The sequence below is a fragment of the Chionomys nivalis genome, chromosome 3 (genome assembly GCF_950005125.1).
Source record: "Chionomys nivalis chromosome 3, mChiNiv1.1, whole genome shotgun sequence".
Lineage (NCBI taxonomy): Eukaryota > Metazoa > Chordata > Mammalia > Rodentia > Cricetidae > Chionomys > Chionomys nivalis.
Genome location: NC_080088.1, coordinates 76,062,578 through 76,082,637, shown reverse-complemented (window position 1 = coordinate 76,082,637; position 20,060 = coordinate 76,062,578).

Sequence of the window (20,060 nt, the reverse complement as noted above, 5' to 3'; positions counted from 1 at the left end):
GGGCAGCCTCCAGCCAAGCTCCCAAAGCAGTCTGCCACTGCATAGAGCCTGTGGTCTGCCTCAGTGGGTGCCCTGCCGGCTGTGGGAACTTTTCTACCCCCACCTCCACATGCTTCAAGAGGGGAGAGAGAGGGAAGCCAGCCTGCTGCTGGGCTTTCTGTCCCCACCCAACCCTAGCACCTTCACTTCTGGCAGACTTCTAACTGGATCTTCCGAGCCCGACCAGTGCTCCTCCAAGGTTCCTCCCACCACCCTGCCGCTAGCAGGCTCTTCCGTCCCCCACTTTTCTTTATTGTTGAGACAGGGTCACATGTTGTAGCTCAATATGACCTTGAACTTATGCCTCTGCTTCCCAAGTGCCGAGACAATAGGTGTGACTTCCCCATGTTTTTTGCTTTTTAATTTGAAAGATTGATTCATTTAGATATGTAAGTGTGCCTGGTGCCACAGAAGTCAGAAGAGGATGTAAAATCCCATGGGACTGGAGTTATAGATGGTTGTGAACTGCCAGGGGTGTTGGAAATCAGATGTGGGTTCTCTGCAAAAGCAAACAATGCTTTTAACTGCAGAGCCAGCTTTCCAGCACTTTCTTCCCATCTCTTGATGCCCAGCTCCAAAGCTGATCCTGCCATTGTCTTCCTGCTTCATGCATCTCCAATGTTGCTAACTCAGGGCACTCCTTGTTTTCTGGCCAGTCTGACTACAACTTTGAGGTCCCTTTTGGTCCCATACCTGAATAGAGGAGCTTTCAGAGCGGCTGGTGGGTACAGCGCCTCAGGCTGGCCTGACGGGGAACACATGGGCGGCAGTCCTGCTGCTCTGTGCCAGGAAGGCACCCTTCCCGCTTGGGTCTTGATTGGCCTCTGGTCCATTGAGGCACCTGGCCATTCTAGATGCTGGGGCTGCAGTCAGGCTCCGTGTCAGCGGGAAAGGGGCAGCGGCCCAGGCGGGACACTTGTTAGGCCCAACTCTTGACCACTTTATGCCCCTACCAGGCCATCCTGCCACAGTGGTCTTTTGCTTTCTCCTTAATTCCTTATTCTTGCCTTCCTTTTCCCTTGTCTGGACTCTTATGATCTGGGCAGTGCAAGAATGTCTCAGTGCTGGCCTGGGGCCGCTCCTCCCACTGTCCAGGAAGTCTGACTTTCGGCAGCCTCTGCGGGCACATCCCAGCGCAGAGGCCAGTGCTCTCCATCAGTCAGCCCTGCCGCCTGTTGTTGTCCATCCGGCTCTCCCGCTCCAGGAGAGTTCCCCTTAAAATGTCTTTCACCAGCCGGTATTCCCCGCCCCTCTGGGCTGGCAGTAGTGCCAGCTCCCAGGGCAGGCGCCACAAAAGGGAACCACAACTGCTGGAACCTCTGTTGCCATGGGGACGGGGACCACAGAGCTCACATCTGGTAGTGATTGAGGAGGAAAAATTATGAGTCGTGGAAAACGCAAATATTTTTTTGTAGCACAGAGCACAAAGGAATGTGGGGACTGGAGAGGGGCCTGGGCTCCGTCTGGTTTCCAGCAGGATGTAGCACACATCACTCCGATAGGCCAGGCTGTGCCAGACACCACACACATGTGCGCACACACACACATGCATGCGTGCGCACACACATGTGTGTGCACGCACACACACCAGCAGTTGTCTGATGTGTGGCATACATACATTTGCCACTAGGTACATAGAAATACCAAAACACTCAATGCAAAACACACACATGTGACAAACCAGCCAGCCCTGAAACACAGAACAATCACACGGCAGCATGCACCACACACAAACCACATCCAAAGAAGCAGAGACATACTCATCAAGGCTCCCGAACTCCCTGGGACACAGAGGCAGCTAGACATATCATCCAGTAGGAGGAAATGGACCTTCATGTCTAACGCAGACACACTGTGGCACTGCACATACACGCCAAGGGACACACACCCTGCCACACACATGTCCAGCCAGCCCACAGTAATGCAGAGGACTGTCAGCCCTCAAAACACACAGATGAAGGGCAGGGTCACAGCAAGACACCTTGCAATATACACACTCACTAAACTTGTTCTCTGTGACACATACCATTGTACTAGACAAAATGTCAAGGCATGTCCAGGAGCGCTCACCTAAACTTGCAACATACACACCATTGTCATCTGGCAAGAACGTTGAGAGACAGTCCTCTGCCGCCATCTACAGCTCCACCAGTGGCACACACACTAGATACAGACACAGCAGCACAACCTGTGACATGCATGTGCTCTACCAAAGCCAGCTGGATATCAAGGCATTGACCACAGCTGTCTCTCTCTGTCTCTGTGTGTGTGTCTCTCTCTCTGTCTGTCTCTCTCCCCCCCACACCATAGCCCAATATGCAGACACACAGGAAAGACATGGAAAAGCACATTCAGTCCATAGGTAGAAAGACAGAGGTCCACAGCATGTGCATGCCCCTGAAACACCCAGATGTGCTGAGACAGTACTGGGAGTCATCTGAGAGCTGTGACCCAGAAAAACAGGAGGTGTAGCATGCACAATATCCTGGTCAATCCTCAGCATCACCCAAAACGAGTAACAACAACAAAAGCAATTGGGAAGGAAGAAAAAAAAGTTGTTTGGGATAAGGTAACAGCTTCCCTAAGTTTGCAAAGACTTTCGCTGCGTCATGGATCTTCTTAGGTGTCCCAGTTACAGCAGCCTTTGTCTAGCTGCCTGGCTTCTGGGAAGGGTGCAGGGTATCAGAGTGTCAATGGGTACAGTGACCCCAAAGGTGCTTGTTGCACACAGCAACATGGAAACTATTCCAGTGGCTTTTTTTTCTTTGCCAGACAGTCTTCCTTCCTCCCTTCCTTCCTTCATCCCTCCCTCCCTGCCTCCTGCCCTTCCTTCCTTCCTTCCTTCCTTCCTTCCTTCCTTCCTTCCTTCCTTCCTCCCTCTCTTTCTTTCGATTTATTTATTTATTTAGATGTTTTTTATTATGCATACATTGCTCTGTCTGCGTGTATGCCTGCAGGCCGGAAGAGGGTGCCAAGTATCATTATAGATGATTATGAGCCACCATGTGGTTGCTGAAAATTGAACTTAAGACCTCTGGAAGAACAGCCAGTGCTCTTAACTGCTGAACCATCTCTCCAGCCCCCAAACAGTGTGTTTTGTAGTCCAGGCTGGACTCAAACTAGCCTTGTAACTGAAGATGACTTGAGCCTCTCATACCCTTATTTCTAAGTGCTGGGATTATAAGTGTTCAGCACCATGCCTAATATAAACAGTGCTAGGGATCGAACTCAGGGCTTCGTTTATACTAGGCAAGCACTCTACCAACTCCTAACATCTCCAGTGACTTTCTGGTTTTTATTTTGTATGTATGAGTGTTTGCCTGCTGTCTGTGGAAGCTAGAAGAGAGTGCCGAGTCCCTTGGAACTGGAATCACAGATGACTGTGAGCTACCTACCATGTGGGAGTTGGGAATTAACCCAGGACCTCTGCAAGAGCAGCAGGAGCTCTTAACTGCTGCCTCATCTCTCCAGACCAAGCCCCAACTTTTTTATTTTTTTAAGGACAGGGTTTTACTACATAGCCCTGGCTGTCCTAAAACTCTGTGTAGACTAGGCTGGCCTCGAACTCACAGAGACACACACCTGTCTGCCTCTTGAGAACTGGGATTAAAGGTGTACGCCACTATATCCAGCGTCCAGATTTTATGTCCACGTTGAGAAGCAAGTGCTTAAAGCATTCATTTTAGAGGCATGACATTTGCCATTTCAATCACACTGCTGTCTGTTGTGTGGCAGGACACCCTTGCTATTTTAAGACCAAAGATGGGATCTCTCTGAACACTGTTATTAAGGTAGACATATTCTTCTGGTGCCATCTAGTGGTCAACTGCTAGAACATCTGGAACCCAAACAAGAGTGTGGAAAAATAGCCTTGCTGTTTGTCCTGTGACAAACAGCACCGAGGTGGCGGGCAGGCTCAGGTCTTTCACCGGCATGAGCAGCTAGAGGAGCAGCTTGAAGAACACTGGAACACGGGGCTAGGCCAGGCTGGTGGGAACCTGTGGCAAGGACGGGAAGGCACAGGGAAGTGGAGCAAGAGAGGGTGAGTCCTTAGGAGGGTGTCACTGCCCACTTTGCGGGCACTTCCCAGACTCACAGACTTTCCACTTACTAGGCTTATATTTTAAAACTTAAAAATAATTGTCGTGTGTATGTGATGTGTGCTCACATCTCGGTGCAGGCTTATTTTTTGTTTGAGACAGGGAGGGTCTCACTCTGCATCCCTGGCTGTCCGGGAACTCATTATGTAGACCAGGCTGGCCTCAAATTCACAGAGATCAGCCTGCCTGAACACAACTCCTGGAGTTTTAAGGTTTTCACTTCTGAAAAGTTGAGAGCAATTTTTAATGAGAACCTGGGGCTTCTGATAGTGACCTGGAGACCAGTGGCCCTCGGAGGATCTTTCTGGGCTCTTTCCAGCATGCAAATCTGGGGTTGGGATCATTTCTTGGATTCATCAAATGAATTTCCAAATTCCTACTCCCGTGAACTGGGACCAAGACACACGTTAGAACAGGAATTTAAAACTGAGGCAATCCAGGCCGTAGATCGGCCTCTTGCCCTCTGTCTTGCTTCCTCCACTTGTTTATACAGCTTTAGGGGATGGGGGATCAGGCCAGGTGGTAGTGCTTGCTGCACAAACATGAAGGAGGGTCCTGCTTCATGCCCAATGCTCACATCAGGGGACTGCTGGTAACAGGCATATTTGAAACCACAGCACTGACAGGCCTGGGATTTCCCAGCCAGCCTAGCACCGTCATCAAGCCCTAGGTTGCTGTCTCCAAAAACAAGGTAAACGGCCCTTGACAAAAGATTCCTGAGTTTCCCAATTTAGCTAGACCTACAAGCCCCAGGGTCCCTTTTGTCTCTGCATCCCCAGCAGTGCAAGGACAAGCATGCTACTAATCCTGGTTTCTACATGGGTACTGGGATCTCAACAGAGGCACATGCCACTAATTCCAAGTCCTAAGTGAGTTTTGGTGCGCATGTGTTTTGTGTAGGTGCATGTATGAGTGTGTGTACCCATGTGTTCATTTGCGAGGTCAGAGGGGGACATCGGGTGTCCACTCTACCTTTTTCCTGGTCTCTTAGGAATCTGGAGCTAGACCAGCAGTCAGCAAGGCTCCTCCCGTCTGTCCCTGCCGCAATGCTGAGAGGGTGTATGCGTTGGGGATCAGATCTCGGGGTTCCATGCTGGTGCCTCTGTGCCAGTTCTCCAGAGGCCCCTAATCTGTGTGTGAGTGTTTGTGGAGGATGGAGACACCAGGTGTCTTTCTCTATGGCTCTCTTCCTTACTTATTTATGTTGGGACAGGATCTCTCTGTGTAGCCTGGCTGTTCTGGAGCTCACTCTGTAGACGAGGCTGGCCTCAGATTCAGAGATCTAACTGCCTCTGCCTCCCAGCTGCTGATATTAAAGGCATGTGCCACCATGCTTGGCTCTAATTTCTTTTTTTAAATGTTGTCTCTGGGACTGGAGAGATGGCTTAGCAGTTAAGGGCCCTGACTGCTCTTCCAGAGCCCTGAGTTGATTGGCAGCTCACAACCAGTTCTAGAGCATCTAATATATTCTTCTGGCCTCCACGGATACCAGGCATGAAGGTGGTACACTGGCATACATGCAGATCAAACACACATACACATAAACTAAAAACTAAAAATTAATTTGAAAAAGTATCAGGGTCCCACCGATTCCGCTGGACTGACTGGCCCGGAAGTCCCATGGGACTGCCTGTCCCTGTCCTGCTCTGTGCTGGGGTGTAGAGTGACTGCTTGTGCTTTTTACATGGGGTCTGGAAGCGCAAACTCAGGCCGTCCGAGCATGGCAAGAAGCACGTCACCCCCTGACCTGTCTTCCCTGCCCTTGGTTTGTTTTAAAAGACAATGCCTAGGTGTGGTTGTAAAAAAAAAAAGCTGAAAGGAAACACATGCTGATGCTGCAGCCCCAAATCTCAGGCCATGATCCAGGAATGGGTGCTGAATACTGTTTTTGTTTTTATAATTTTTTTGTTTTTTTTTTTGAGACAGGTTTCTTTGTCCTGGAACTAGCTCTTGTAGACCAGGCTGGCCTCGAACTCACAGAGATCCGCCTGCCTCTGCCTACCGAGTGCTGGGATTAAAGGCGTGCGCCACCACCGCCCGAATATTTAAGAATTTTTTACTTTAAATGTGTGTGTGTATGTGCGCGCGCACACACACATCTGGGTATGCGTGTGTACAGATGCATGGAGGTGCCCTTGGAGAGCACAGGTGTTTGAGCTCATGAGCTGGAGTTCCAGGCTGCGGTGAGTGCTGTGGGTGCGCTGGTGCACCGGTGTACCAGGAGGTAGGAATGGCAGCTGAAGGCCTTCCCGCAGTCGGAGCACTGGAATGGCTTCTCCCCCGTGTGCGTCCCCTGATGGAGGGTGAGGCTCGCGTGGCTGTGGAAGGCCTTGTCGCACTTGCACTTGAATGACTTGTCGCCGCTGTGGATCTTGTCGTGCACGGCGAGCGAGGAGTGGCAGGTAAAGACCTGGTCGCACCCACACTTGTAGAGCTTCTCGCCGGTGTGGATGCAGAGGTGACGAGTGAGGTGCATGCGCTGGTTGAAGGCCTTGCCACAGGCCTAGGGCCTCTCCCCGGTGTGCACCCTGCGGTGCATGCTGAGCAGCGAGTTGCAGCTGAAGGCCTTGCCACACTCACGGCAGGAAAAGGGCTTCTCGCCAGAGTGCCTGCGCTGGTGCTCCACGAGGTCGGTGCTCCAGGGGAAGGCCTTGTCGCTCTCGTGGCGCTTGCAGGCCTTCTTGCCATGCCAGCGCAAGTGCAGTGCCAGCCAGAGCTGAACTCTGCAGGAACACCTTCCCACACTGGCTTCACGCAAACCTGCTCTCCTTGGCATCCTGGCCCATCCAATGCTGCCTGTGCTCCACTGGGGATTGCCGGGGCTCTTCTGACGGGATGCACGTCCTTTGGTGGTTCTGGGTCAGTCCCTCTGCAGGCTGGGCGTCTCTGGTGCATCTGCCAAGTGAGTGTTCTTCTGTGGGAGTGTCCTGCTGGGAGGAGAGGGCCTCTTCAGACCCCCTGTGTCTGCCGTGACTCTCCTTTATGCGGCCCCCACTGGCAATAGGAGCTGGCTTCAACCTTGCTCCCTAACACAGAGTCATCATCCTGCAGCTCCCAGGTTCGGGCATCACCCAAACTGGCTCCCATCTGACCTGACCTCTTCAGCTGCTTCAGAACCAGTTTCTGAGACAGCCCTGTTTTGTAAAGGTCCTCCTGTATCACCTCAGGCTCCGCCTTCCACTCTGTAAGAGATTAAAGTGAAATTTTCTGTGGGTAAGCCCTGGAACTCAGACTGGATTGCTGACCTAGAGATTCAGGTAAACCAGAAAATTAATTAAGAACCAAAAAGCACCTGGGAGTCTGAAGGCACAAAAACAGAGTGACAGAAGGCATGCTCAAAGGGATCTTTTCAACCGAACACGCGTGGGCTTCAGATCAGCCCCTTGAGGGCTCCTCTCAGGAGGTCTGGGGATCAGCAGCTAATTCAGTCATGGAAACAAGCACTGATATGCACCAGCATAAACTCAAATCTAAGGACATGGTCTGTGGAGCCTCCAGGAAAAGAGGCCTGCCACCCCGCCCTCTTTAGCATTCCCTCAGAACAGCTGGAGTGGCTGGAACACATGCCCAGAGCAGCCAGCCTTGATGGATTTGCTACTCTGTGGGGTGCACGTGGAGGAAGGTGGCCCCCACCTAGTTTCCCTACCCACCACTGAGCGCCACTTAGTATCCTTTATCTAATTGCCCGGGAGCAATTCCACTGTTTGCTCTGACCTGGGCCCTTCTCTCCTTGTTCTGCTGGAGTTTAGTTTGAGATGTAACAGTGTTTCTCAAAAAGATACAAGAAGTAGGCTGGGCTTGGTGTCACACGCGGCTACTCAGGAGGCAGAGGCAGGAGGATCTCTGTGAGTTTGAGGCCAGCCTGGTCTCCAAAGGACAGCCGGGCCTCCAGGACAGCCAGGACTACACAGAGAAACTCTGTATCAAAAACAAAACAAAATTTAAAAAATTAATTTTGATAAAGAAGGCAGAAGAAACTGGGGCAGAAACAAAGGCCAGACCTAGGGTCTCAGCTACCTAGGTACCTGCAGCTGGCTGGGGACTGGGGCTGTGAAGACAGAGATGGGGTTAAGAATCAGCGGGGTACCTGACCTCTGTGCCCTCCTACCTGGGCACAGCAATCTTGCCCAAAACACATAACTTTGTTTTGATCATTTTTGGTCTCTTTCTTACAGAAATGTCTTTCTCAAGCTTCTGAGGCCTAACATAGTCAATCTTCACTGTCTGTTCAATTTAGCTGAAATGAACTCCTTCACCTCTTCGTTAAACGACTTTGTAAGAGAACTCAGTAAAAAAGATGTTTGAGAGTTTACACTATATTCCAGTAGTGGGGAGGTTGACGCAGGAGGATCACTTTGAGTTCGAGGCAAGCTTAAACCACATAGTGATTATTTCAAGGCCAGAGTGAACACCCTCCACTTTTTTTAAATAAGAAAAGTTATGTTAGCCTCCTATGGAGGATCTGCCCTTGACTCTCCTCTGCCAAAGAGGGGATTTGGGTGATGTGGCCTTGCCCTGCCCCTTCCAGGTGCTGCCTGCCTCTCTCTCCTTTTTCTGCCCCCCACCTGTGCCGTCACCGAGCAAGGTCCTGATTTCTATTCCTCATGTATCACTCACAGACACCCTTTGTCAGAAGGCAGCGCCAGAGGTTAGCTTTGCCCACTGCTGTCTTCCCTGGCCCACTGTATTCTCTGACACATAGCTGGTACTCAACAGGTGGCAGAGAGAGAACCTGGGAGGCTGGGAGGGGAACCTGACAGTGCAGACAGGGTCAAAGCAGTAGGGCCGAGGAGAGAAAGGCTATGACAGGGAGAGCTACAGGGAGGGGAAAAGGGACACGGAAAAGCCTGTTGCCCTTTTCCTGCAGTACATGCTCATTTGAACAAACCTCTCGGGATTTTCTGGAGCTCTTCCTCACCTCGCTCTAGATGGGAGATCACTTCTGGTTTGTGGGGTGGAGGCTCTGCTCCTGGGGGGAAGCAGCAGGGTTTGATGTGCTATGGCTCTATCTAGAAGTCTCGAAGGACAAAGCGCAGTAAGGGGGCACCACCACCAGGACACAAGACCCGTGGGCCCCAAATCACTGAAGCGTGGCAGATGCCACCCCCGCCACAGCACGCACTTTCAGGTCAGTACACGGCATCCCGCTTGGTCACCTGATAAAGCTCTGGGGCGGAGAGGCTCTAAAGCTCCTAGCTCCCACCTTACCTCCTCATCAGGCCTCTCTCTCTTACATGGCCCGGCTCTGGGACAGTCACAGCTCAAAGCCAGGATGTGGCTTTACGGCTCCTTCTGGCATGGCTGACCCTGGCCCACCAGCACTGATCCTAAAGGACTCTTCACTAACATGGCGTGGGAAGAAAGCTGACAGTAGACATCCAGCTTTGGAGGAGCCGTCTTACCGAGGGCAAGGAGGTTCTGATAGTTCTCCAGCATCGCTTCCCGATACAGATGCTTTGAAGAGCGTCCAGCTGGCTCCACGCCTCCTGGCTGAAGTCTACAGTCACATCCTTGAAAGTCTCTGGTTCCTGAAATGACACATACATTCTCATTCACCGAGGACAGGAGTCCACTGTTCCAAGAAAGCCTAGGATTAGGAACCTTGTAGGGCCCTAGGTGAGCAGCAACTGACCTCAGAAGCAGGAAGCCCGTGCAAAGGCTGAGGGGCAGGGCAGAGACCTGACCACACTGCCTTTGGGCTTTGGCAGTGAGACTGGATGGACATTGTGCACCCACCGGCTCTGCAACCTGCTCCTAGTTTTTGTACATTCTTAGATAGAGTGTTTTATTTTTTAGGGCCAAATGTTACAAACTTAAAAACTTGAAAGTCAGGAGATCTGGAGAGATGACTCAGTCCTGAAGAGCACTGACTGCTCTTTCAGAAGATGTGAATTCAGTTCTCAGCACCCGTGTTGGGTGGCTCACAACTGCCAGTAACTCCAATTCCAAGGAATCAGAGGGCCTCTCTGGCCTCCATAAGCATCTCCCCAATACACATAAATCTTTATTTCTAAAGATAAATCTAAATCTAAAGATTCATTCATTCATTCATTATGCATACAGTATTCTGCCTGCATGCCAGAGGAGGGCACCAGATCTCATTATAGGTGGTTGTGAGTCACTATGCGGTTGCTGGGAATTGAACTCAGAACCTCTGGAAGAGCTGTCAGAGTTCTTAACTCTGAGCCATCTTGCTAGCTCCCAAATAAATCCTTAAAAAAAAATACCTTGGATATCTGGATGTGGTGGCACATGCCTTTGATCACAGCACTATTGTGAATTCAAAGCCAGACTGGTCTACAAGTGAGTTCCAGGACAGCCAAGGCTGTTACACAGGGAAACCCTGTCTTGTAAAACCAAGCTAAACCAAACAAAACCCTAGATATTTGGTACCAAGAATACAACAACTTTACTGGAAATTTATCACTGCAAGAAAATCCAACCCCAGGCTGCAAACAATTATTTCTAAGAAAGGCAACGATGTATGAGAGAGTCTGTGGCCCCAGGCACCTGGGCCCAGCCTGCCATCTACTCCTTACCCCTGCCAGGGCTCCCGCCACCACATCATCCCCAACTTTCATCCTTTAGAGGAACGAATTGATGCCACATATTTTTACTACTCCCAGGTGAATCCCAGAAATAGTTAAGGAATTCCAAAAAGGGCAGCATTCACCAATGTAATTTGCAATGTCCGATATTCAATCAAGGGGGCGGGAAGAGAGAGAGAGAGACAGAGAGAGAGAGAGAAGAAAATCCCAGGTGCTGAGGGACTATATATTTGAATATAGAAACAAAAGTGACACATGGTATAGAGAAAGCAATAGCAAGGCTATAAATAAAACCCCAAGCCACACTGCCAATAACATTCTATGTAAATGGGCCAGAAACTCTAGCTAAAGGGTAGACCTGGAGCCACAGAGACAGCTTAGCTGGTAAAATGCTGCTACATGGACGTGAAGGCCTGAGCCCACATAATGGAGCCGAACGAGTGGTGCGTGCTTATCCCGGCACCAGACACTGGGTGCCTGGGGCTTGCTGGCCAGTGAGGCCATCGTTCTTCTTGAGCTCCAGGGATATTCTGTATCAAAACACAAGGTGAACAGCTCCTGAGGAATGTCACCCAAGGTTGTCCTCTGGTCTCCACGTGCAGTCCAGGTAGACCAGATAACTTGGATCATGGGTGAGAAAGTATCAAAGGTAAAAGCCCTCAAGAGGGAGGGCACAGCCTACAGGGTAGCACATGCCTATGATCCAAGCTGCTTTGGAGGATGAGGCAGCAAGACTGGATCAACCTGGGCAACTAAAATGAGGCCCCGGGCTAATCTGTTAGTGCAGTATAGAAGTTTTCACGTGCGTGCACTTGGGAAGATGTGACAAATTGATATTTCATCACTAACACATCTGTACAAATGGACCACCACACTGGGGTAGCCTCTCTCTCTCTCTCTCTCTCTCTCTCTCTCTCTCTCTCTCCCCACATACACACAGAACACACGCAGACATTTTTTTAGATAAACCACTTGAAGGTAAGCTGTGACATCATGAATTTCACCCCTACCTTCTTCATCTTTTATCTCTTTATATAATCACGGAAATAGTATCACACTCAAGAAATTTAATATTGGTACTATACTATTAGATATATAACTCATTTTCAATTTTTGTCTCAATTTTCCTAAACTGCCTTTTGTCGTTTGTTTTGGGTCTATGCTCCAGTTGAGGATCATATGCTGTACTTGGTTGTTGCATCTTGAGTGCATCCATTCATGCAAGCTTAGAACGTTCTAATACATCTCAGAAAGCTAGCCACATCTCACAATATGTGGGATTAACTTAGTGAAAAGTTAGGACTTTTTTTAAAAAAAAGTCTTTTCGAGACAGGGGTTTCTCTGTGTAACCCTGGCTGTCCCGGAACTCACTCTGTAGACCAGGCTGGCCTTAAACTCAGAGATCTGCCTGCCTCTGCTGCCTAAGTGTGAGGATTCAAGGCGTGCACCACCACTGCCTGGCCCTGATGCCCGTTTAAATAAAAGTAAACATTTATTTTATGTGTATGAGTGTTTTGCCTGTGTATGTCTGCACAATGTGCATGCCTAGTGTCTGAGGCCAGAAGAGAGCACCGAATTCCCTGGAATTGGAATTGGAGGTGGTGCGAGCCAAACCTGCTTTCTTTTCTTTTAATTGAAATTTTTATTTGTTTTAAAAGATGTGTGTTCTGCCTAAATGTATGTCAATGCCCCACATGTGTTTCTGGTGCCCATGGACCCTAGCAGGCAGCATTGGATCCTCTGGGACAGGAGTTACAGATGGTGGGTGCTGGGAATTGAACCTGCTGGGGACCAAACTAGGATTCTCTACAAAAGCAGCAAGTGCCCTTAACCACTGGCCCGTCCCTCCAGCCCCTCCTACTGTCACTCTTATTTGAAGGCTCCCATATAGCCTTGCCTGTAAACTCCCCTAAATGTCTCTCTAATCCTGGCCCGCAGGTGAAGTTAAGCAAAATGACCTTGGAGGAAAACTGCTGCCAGCAATTTCTGGCAACTGAGCGACCTACTAGACTGAGTCTGGCTGGTAGGGACCCTGGTATCATCTGGATTCTTTAACTGGTGCTGCTCCCGCTATCAGAGCCTCTTAAGAACTGCAAAGCAGGTGCCCAATTGCCAGTCTGCGGCTGACTGCAGATTCAGGATTGGGCAAGAAATGTGGCCATCTTCTTTGTAAACGAAGAAAAGACAGCCACTCACCTCAGATCTGGCTTCCAGGGGTCCCCAGCCTGACTTATCCTGAGGAGTCTCTTTGGGAGAAAGAGCAGAGTTCTGAGCTGGGGATGGAGGAATGAGTCAAGAAATGAATCAAGTTTAATCACATCCACCAGGTTCATAGCTGCGCTAAAGCCCATGCTCCCTTGACGGAGAAGACAGGGCCAATGAATGCTCAGATGGCCCTAGAGCCGGAGAATCTGAACCCCACACAAAGACAGATCGCGGCCACAAAGAGCAGCTTGACAAGCGCCTTGGGAAAATGCGCCCTCGAAGAGTGTACTTGGACTACATTTCCCAGACATGTACAGGCATCAACTCCATTCTCGGGAAACCCGGGGCCCTCAAATACACGACCTTCTCCTTTCCTCCTCCCCAACAAGATATCAGAACGTCTGACTGACTTGTGAGTAACATAGACTTCTGGGACATGTGATTGCGGTGTCAGCCCTGCACCCCAGGCAAGTTTCGCTCCTTGCCCAGGAAGATTTAGTGTGAAAGCATGTGGGATCAGCTATTGGGTTGGGATTAGGGCTAGGGTTTGGGTTATAGTTGGGGATCAAGTTAGTTTTTTGTTTTTTTTTTTTTTTTAAAAAAAAGACCCTTATATTCCACTTTAGTAAACAAACCATTTTAAATGGTAATCAGCTTTCTCTAAATACTATTTGTATGTTTTCCCATTGGCCAATGCCTTTACTTGCTAGATAACCACTGCCTGAACAATAGGAAAAATGTATTCTCTCTGAAGGACGCTACTGAATATATAATAACCATAAAACTTACATTAACTTCAAATACGTAAATCTGTTTTCAAAACCATGTCTATTATTAAAAGATTTCATCGTAGTCTGGTGGTGGTGGCTCATGCCTTTAATCCCAGCACTTGGGAGGCAGAGGCAGGTGGATCCCTGTGAGTTCGAGGCCAGCCTGGTCTACAGAGTGAGTTCCAGGACAACCAAGGCTACACTGAGAAACCCTGTTTCAAAAAAACAGGAAAAAAATAAAGAAAAAAATATTCTGTTTATTATCTGTACTCTTTTATATTGGTGATTACATAGATAATAGGCAAACATAAATTGTCATAATTAACTATAGCCTCTTTCTTGTTTTTTTCTCTTTTGGAGGGATGGGGATGGGGGTGGGGGTTCGATATAGGGTTTCTTTGGGTAGCCCTGGCAATTCTGGAACTCTATCTGTAGACCAGGCTGACCTTGAACTCATAGAGTTCCACCTGCTTCTGGCTCTTGAGTGCTGTGATCAAAGGCATGTACCACCACTGCCTGGCAGCTTTTGTCTTTCTTAACCTCAGACACTCCCATTAATTCTTCTAAATCTAAGATCTATCCTTTTTTTAAAATATTATTTATCTTTTATAAAATATGTGCTCAGTGTCCTGTATAAAATTTAGACAGCAAGCATGGCTTGGTGATGCTTGCCTTTAATCCCAGTCCTCAAAAGGCAGAGGCAGGTAGATCTCTGTGAGTTCAAGGACAGTCTGGTTTACAGAGAGTAGCAAGCGCCAGTGAAGGTTACACAGTGAAATCCTGTCTCTAGGAAATTATGCCAACAATATTAGCTATCTCTGCTATAGGGAGACATATGAAACTATAATATACTTTAAAATATGATAAATAGCTCTCTCTTACTTCCTGCTCCACTTCCGGCGACTAGACTCCTTTCCTAATTGCTCAGAGGGCTGTTGTCTGGGAAGGTGATCTGTTAGTAGGCGGAGACACCCGGCGCGCAGGCAGGCACAGGCAGGCCCAGGCGGTGGAGACACCTGCGTGTGGAGACCACCGGCGCGCAGGCCAAGCTGTGGAGACACTGGCGAGCAGACCCGGCAGGGGTGGGATAGTCCAAGCATGAAACAGTGGAGCCCACACTGAGAGCAGATCGCCCTACTACAATTAAATCAAACCCATTAGATAGCATCGATAGGAGGAGATGGGCAGACTTCAAGGCAAGAATTCACCCAACAATCTGAAAAACAACATGAAAACACCAGAACCCAATGATCTTACAACACAGAAGAAGAGGAAAAAATGGACTTTATGAAAGCAATAGAGTCCCCTAAACAACATGTAAAAAACGTCTTCATAGAAATGGATGAAAAGTATAATGAAAAGTTTGAAGAAATGAGCAAATACGTAAATGATACCCTGGGAAACCAAGAAAAAACAATCAAACAGGTAATGGAAACAGTTCAGGAATTGAAAACTGAAATGGAAGCAAGGAAGAAAACACAAACTGAGGACCAGCTGGATATGGAAAATCTAGGTCAACGAGCAGAGACTACAGAAACAAGCATAATCAATAGAATACAAGAGATAGAAGAAAGAATCTCAGATTCTGAAGACACCATAGAGAAAATAAATGCACTGACCAAAGAAAATAGCAAAACCAACAAATTCTCATCACAAAACATTCAGGTAATATGGGACACAATAAAAAGACCAAACCAAGAATAATAGGGATACAAGAAGGAGAAGAGTCACAGCTCAAAGGCCCAGAAAACATTTTTAACAAAATTTTGGAAGAAAACTTTCCCAACATAAAGAAAGATATTCCTTTGAATATCCAAGAAGCATACAGAACACCAAACAGACTGGATCAAAAAAAAAAAGGCCAAGTAAATTATAAAGGTAAACCAATCAGACTTACACCTGACTTCTCTATGGAAACCATGAAAGCCAGAAGGTCCTGGATAGAGGTATTGCAGAAACTAAGAGATCATGGATGCAAACCCAAACTACTATACCCAGCCAAGTTATCGTTCACTATCAATGGAGAAAACAAGACATTCCAGGATAAGAACAAATTTAAACAATACGTAACCACAAATCCAGCCCTACAGAAAGTAATAGAAGGAAAATCACAACACAAGGAATCCAACATAGCCAACACTGCCTACAATAACTTAGGCATCTAGCGACCCTTCAACAGCACAACTCAAAGAAGGAAGACACACAAACTCTACTACCAAAAGCAATAAGAATAACTGGAGTAAACAACCACTGGTCATTAATATCACTTAATATTAATGGTCTCAATTCACCTATAAAAAGGCACAGGCTAAGAGATTGGATATGAAAACAGGATCCAACATTCTGCTGTTTGCAAGAAACACATCTCAACCACGAAGAGAGGCATCTACTCAGAGTAAAGGGTTGGGAAAAGGTTTTTCAAGCAAATGGTCCTAAGGAAAAAGCAGGTGTGGTCATACTAATTTCTAACAAAACTAACTTCAAACTAAAATCAATCAGAAGAGATCGAGATGGACACTTTATACTCATAACAGGAACAATTCAGCAGGATGAAGTCTCAATCCTGAATATCTACGCCCCTAATATAAAAGCACCCACTTATGAAAAAGAAATATTACTAAAACTCAAGGCAGACATAAAACCACACACACACTAGTAGTAGGAGACTTCAACACACCTCTCTCACCAATGGACAGGTCAATCATACAGAAACCTAATAGAGAATTAAGAGAATTGTTGGAGGTAATGAAGCAAATGAACTTAACAGACATCTATAGAACACTCCACCCAAATAGGAAAGAATACACCTTCTTCTCTGCAGCTCATGGAACCTTCTCGAAAATTAACCACATACTCGGAAACAAAGGAAACCTCCACAGATACAAAAAAATATAAGTGTCCACCTGTGTCTTATCAGATCACCACGGATTAAAGTTAGAAGGCAACAACAATGCTACCTCCAGAAAGCCGACAAACTCATGGAAACTGAACAGTCAACTACTGAACCACACCTGGGTCAAGGAAGAAATTAAGAAAGAAATTAAAGTCTTCCTTGAATTTAATGAAAACAAAGAGACAACATACTCAAAACTATGGGACACAATGAAAGCAGTGCTAAGAGGAAAGTTCATAGCACTAACTGCCCACTTAAAGAAAACGGAGAAAGCACACATTGGAGACTTAATAGCACACCTGAAAGCTCTAGAAAAAAAAGAAGCAGACGCGCCCAGGAGGAGTAGAAGACTGGAAATAATCAAACTGAGGGCTGAAATCAACAAAATAGAAACACAGAAAACAGTCCAAAGAATCAATGAAACAAAACGTTGGTTCTTGGAGAAAATCATCAAGATTGACAAACCCCTATCCAAACTAATTAAACGACAGAGAGAGAACACGCAAATAAATAAGATCAGAAATGAAAAGGGGGACATAACCACAGACACAGAGGAAATTCAGAGAATCATTAGATCTTACTACAAGAGCCTGTATGCTACAAAACTGGAAAATGCAAAAGAAATGGACATTTTTTTAGATAAGTACCATATACCAAAGCTAAACCAAGACCAGGTGACTTGTTAGTCGCGAAGAATTAGAAACTGTTATCAAAAATCTCCCCTCCAAAAAAAGCCCAGGACCAGATGGTTTCAATGCAGAATTCTACCAGAACTTCCAAGAAGAGCTAATACCTATACTCCTTAATGTATTTCACAATATAGAAACAGAGGAGTCATTGCCAAATTCCTTTTATGAAGCTACAGTTACCCTGATACCAAAACCACACAAAGACCCAACCAAGAAAGAGAATTACAGGCCTATCTCACTCATGAACATCGACGCAAAAATTCTCAATAAAATACTGGCAAACCGAATCCCAGAACACATTAGAAAAATTATCCATTATGATCAAGTAGGCTTCATCCCAGAGATGCAGGACTGGTTCAACATATGCAAATCTATCAATGTAATCCACCATATAAATAAACTGAAATAAAAAACTATATGATCATTTCATTAGATGCTGAAAAAGCACTCAACAAAATTCAACAGCCCTTTATGATAAAGGTCTTGGAGAGATTAGGGATACAAGGGTCTTACCTAAATATAATAAAAGCTATTTACAGCAAGCCAACAGCTAACATTAAATTAAACGGAGAAAAACTCAAAGCCATCCCACTAAAATCAGGAACACGACAAGGATATCCACTCTCTCCATACCTCTTCAATATAGTGCTTGAAGTTCTAGCAATAGCAATAAGACAACATAAGGGAATCAAGGGGATTCGTATTGGAAAGGAAGAAGTTAAGCTTTCGTTATTTGCAGATGATATGATAGTATACATAAGCGACCCCAAAAACTCTACCAAAGAACTCCTACAGCTGATAAACACCTTTGGTAATGTGGCAGGATACAAGATCAACTCCAAAAAACCAGTTACCTTCTTATACACTAAGGATAAGGAAGCAGAGAGGGAAATCAGAGAAGCATCACGATAGCCACAAATAGCATAAAATATCTTGGGATAACTCTGGCCAAGTAAGTGAAAGATCTATTTGACAAGAACTTTAAGTCTTTGAAGAAAGAAATTGAGAAGGACACCAGAAAATGGAAGGATCTCCCTTGCTCTTGGATTGGGAGGATCAACTAATAAAAATGGCAATTCTACCAAAAGCAATCTATAGATTCAATGCACTCCCCATAAAAATCCCATCAAAATTCTTCACAGATCTGGAGAAGACAATAATCAACTTTATATGGAAAAACAAAAAACCCAGGATAGTCAAAACAATCTTATACAATAAAGGATCATCTGGAGGCATTACCATCCCTGACTTCAAACTCTATTACAGAGCTACAGTATTGAAAACAGCTTGGTATTGGCATAAAAACAGAGAAGTCGACCAATGGAATCGAATAGAAGACCTTGACTTTAGCCCACAAACCTATGAACACCTGATTTTCGATAAAGGAGCTAAAAGTATACAATGGAAAAAAGAGAGCATCTTCAACAAATTGTGCTGGCAAAACTGGATGTCAATCTGTAGAAGAATGAAAATAGATCCATATCTATCACCATGCACAAAACTCAAGTCCAAATGGATTAAAGACCTCAATATCAGTCTGAACACACTGAACCTGATAGAAGAGAAAGTGGGAAGTACTCTACAACACATGGGCACAGGAGAACACTTCCTACGTATATCCCCAGCAGCACAGACATTAAGGGCATCATTGAATAAATGGGACCTCCTGAGACTGAGAAGCTTCTGTAAAGCAAAGGACACTGTCACTAAGACAAAAAGGCAACCCACTGACTGGGAGAAGATCTTCACCAACCCTGCAACTGACAAAGGTCTGATCTCCAAAATATATAAAGAACTCAAGAAACTAGACCGTAAAAGGCTAATCAACCCAATTATAAAATGGGGCACTGAGCTGAACAGAGAATTCTCAACAGAAGAAGTTCAAATGGCGAAAAGACACTAAGATCATGCTCAACTTCCTTAGCGATCAGGGAAATGCAAATCAAGACAACATTAAGATACCATCTTACACCTGTCAGAATGGCTAAAATAAAAAACACCAATGATAGCCTCTGCTGGAGAGGTTGTGGAGAAAGGGGTACACTCATTCATTGCTGGTGGGAATGCAAACTTGTGCAACCACTTTGGAAAGCAGTATGGCGGTTTCTCAGGAAATTCGGGATCAACCTACCCCTGGACCCAGCAATACCACTCTTGGGAATATACCCAAGAGATGCCCTATCATACAACAAAAGTATATGCTCAAATATGTTCATAGCAGCATTGTTTGTAATAGCCAGAACCTGGAAACAACCTAGATGCCCTTCAATGGAAGAATGGATGAAGAAAGTATGGAATATATACATATTAGAGTACTACTCAGCAGTAGTACTTCTTGAATTTTGCATACAAATGGATGGAAATAGAAAACACTATCCTGAGTGAGGTAAGCCAGACCCAAAAAGAGGAACATGGGATGTACTCACTCATATTTGGTTTCTAGCCATAAACAAAGGACATTGAGCCTATAATTCGTGATCCTAGAGAAGCTAAATAAGAAGGTGAATCCAAAGAAGACATATAAGCATCCTCCTGAATATCAACCTTCATCAGGTGATGAAAGGAGACAGAGACAGAGACCCACATTGGAGCACCAGACTGAAATCTCAAGGTCCAAATCAGGAGCAGAAGGAGAGAGAGCACGAGCAAGGACCTCATTGCACCCGCACACTGAGACAATGGGGATGTTCTATCGGGAACTCACCAAGGCCAGGTGGCCCGGGTCTGAAAAAGCATGGGATAAAACCAGACTCGCAGAACATAGCGGACAATGAGGGCTACTGAGAACTCAAGAACAATGGCAATGGGTTTTTGAT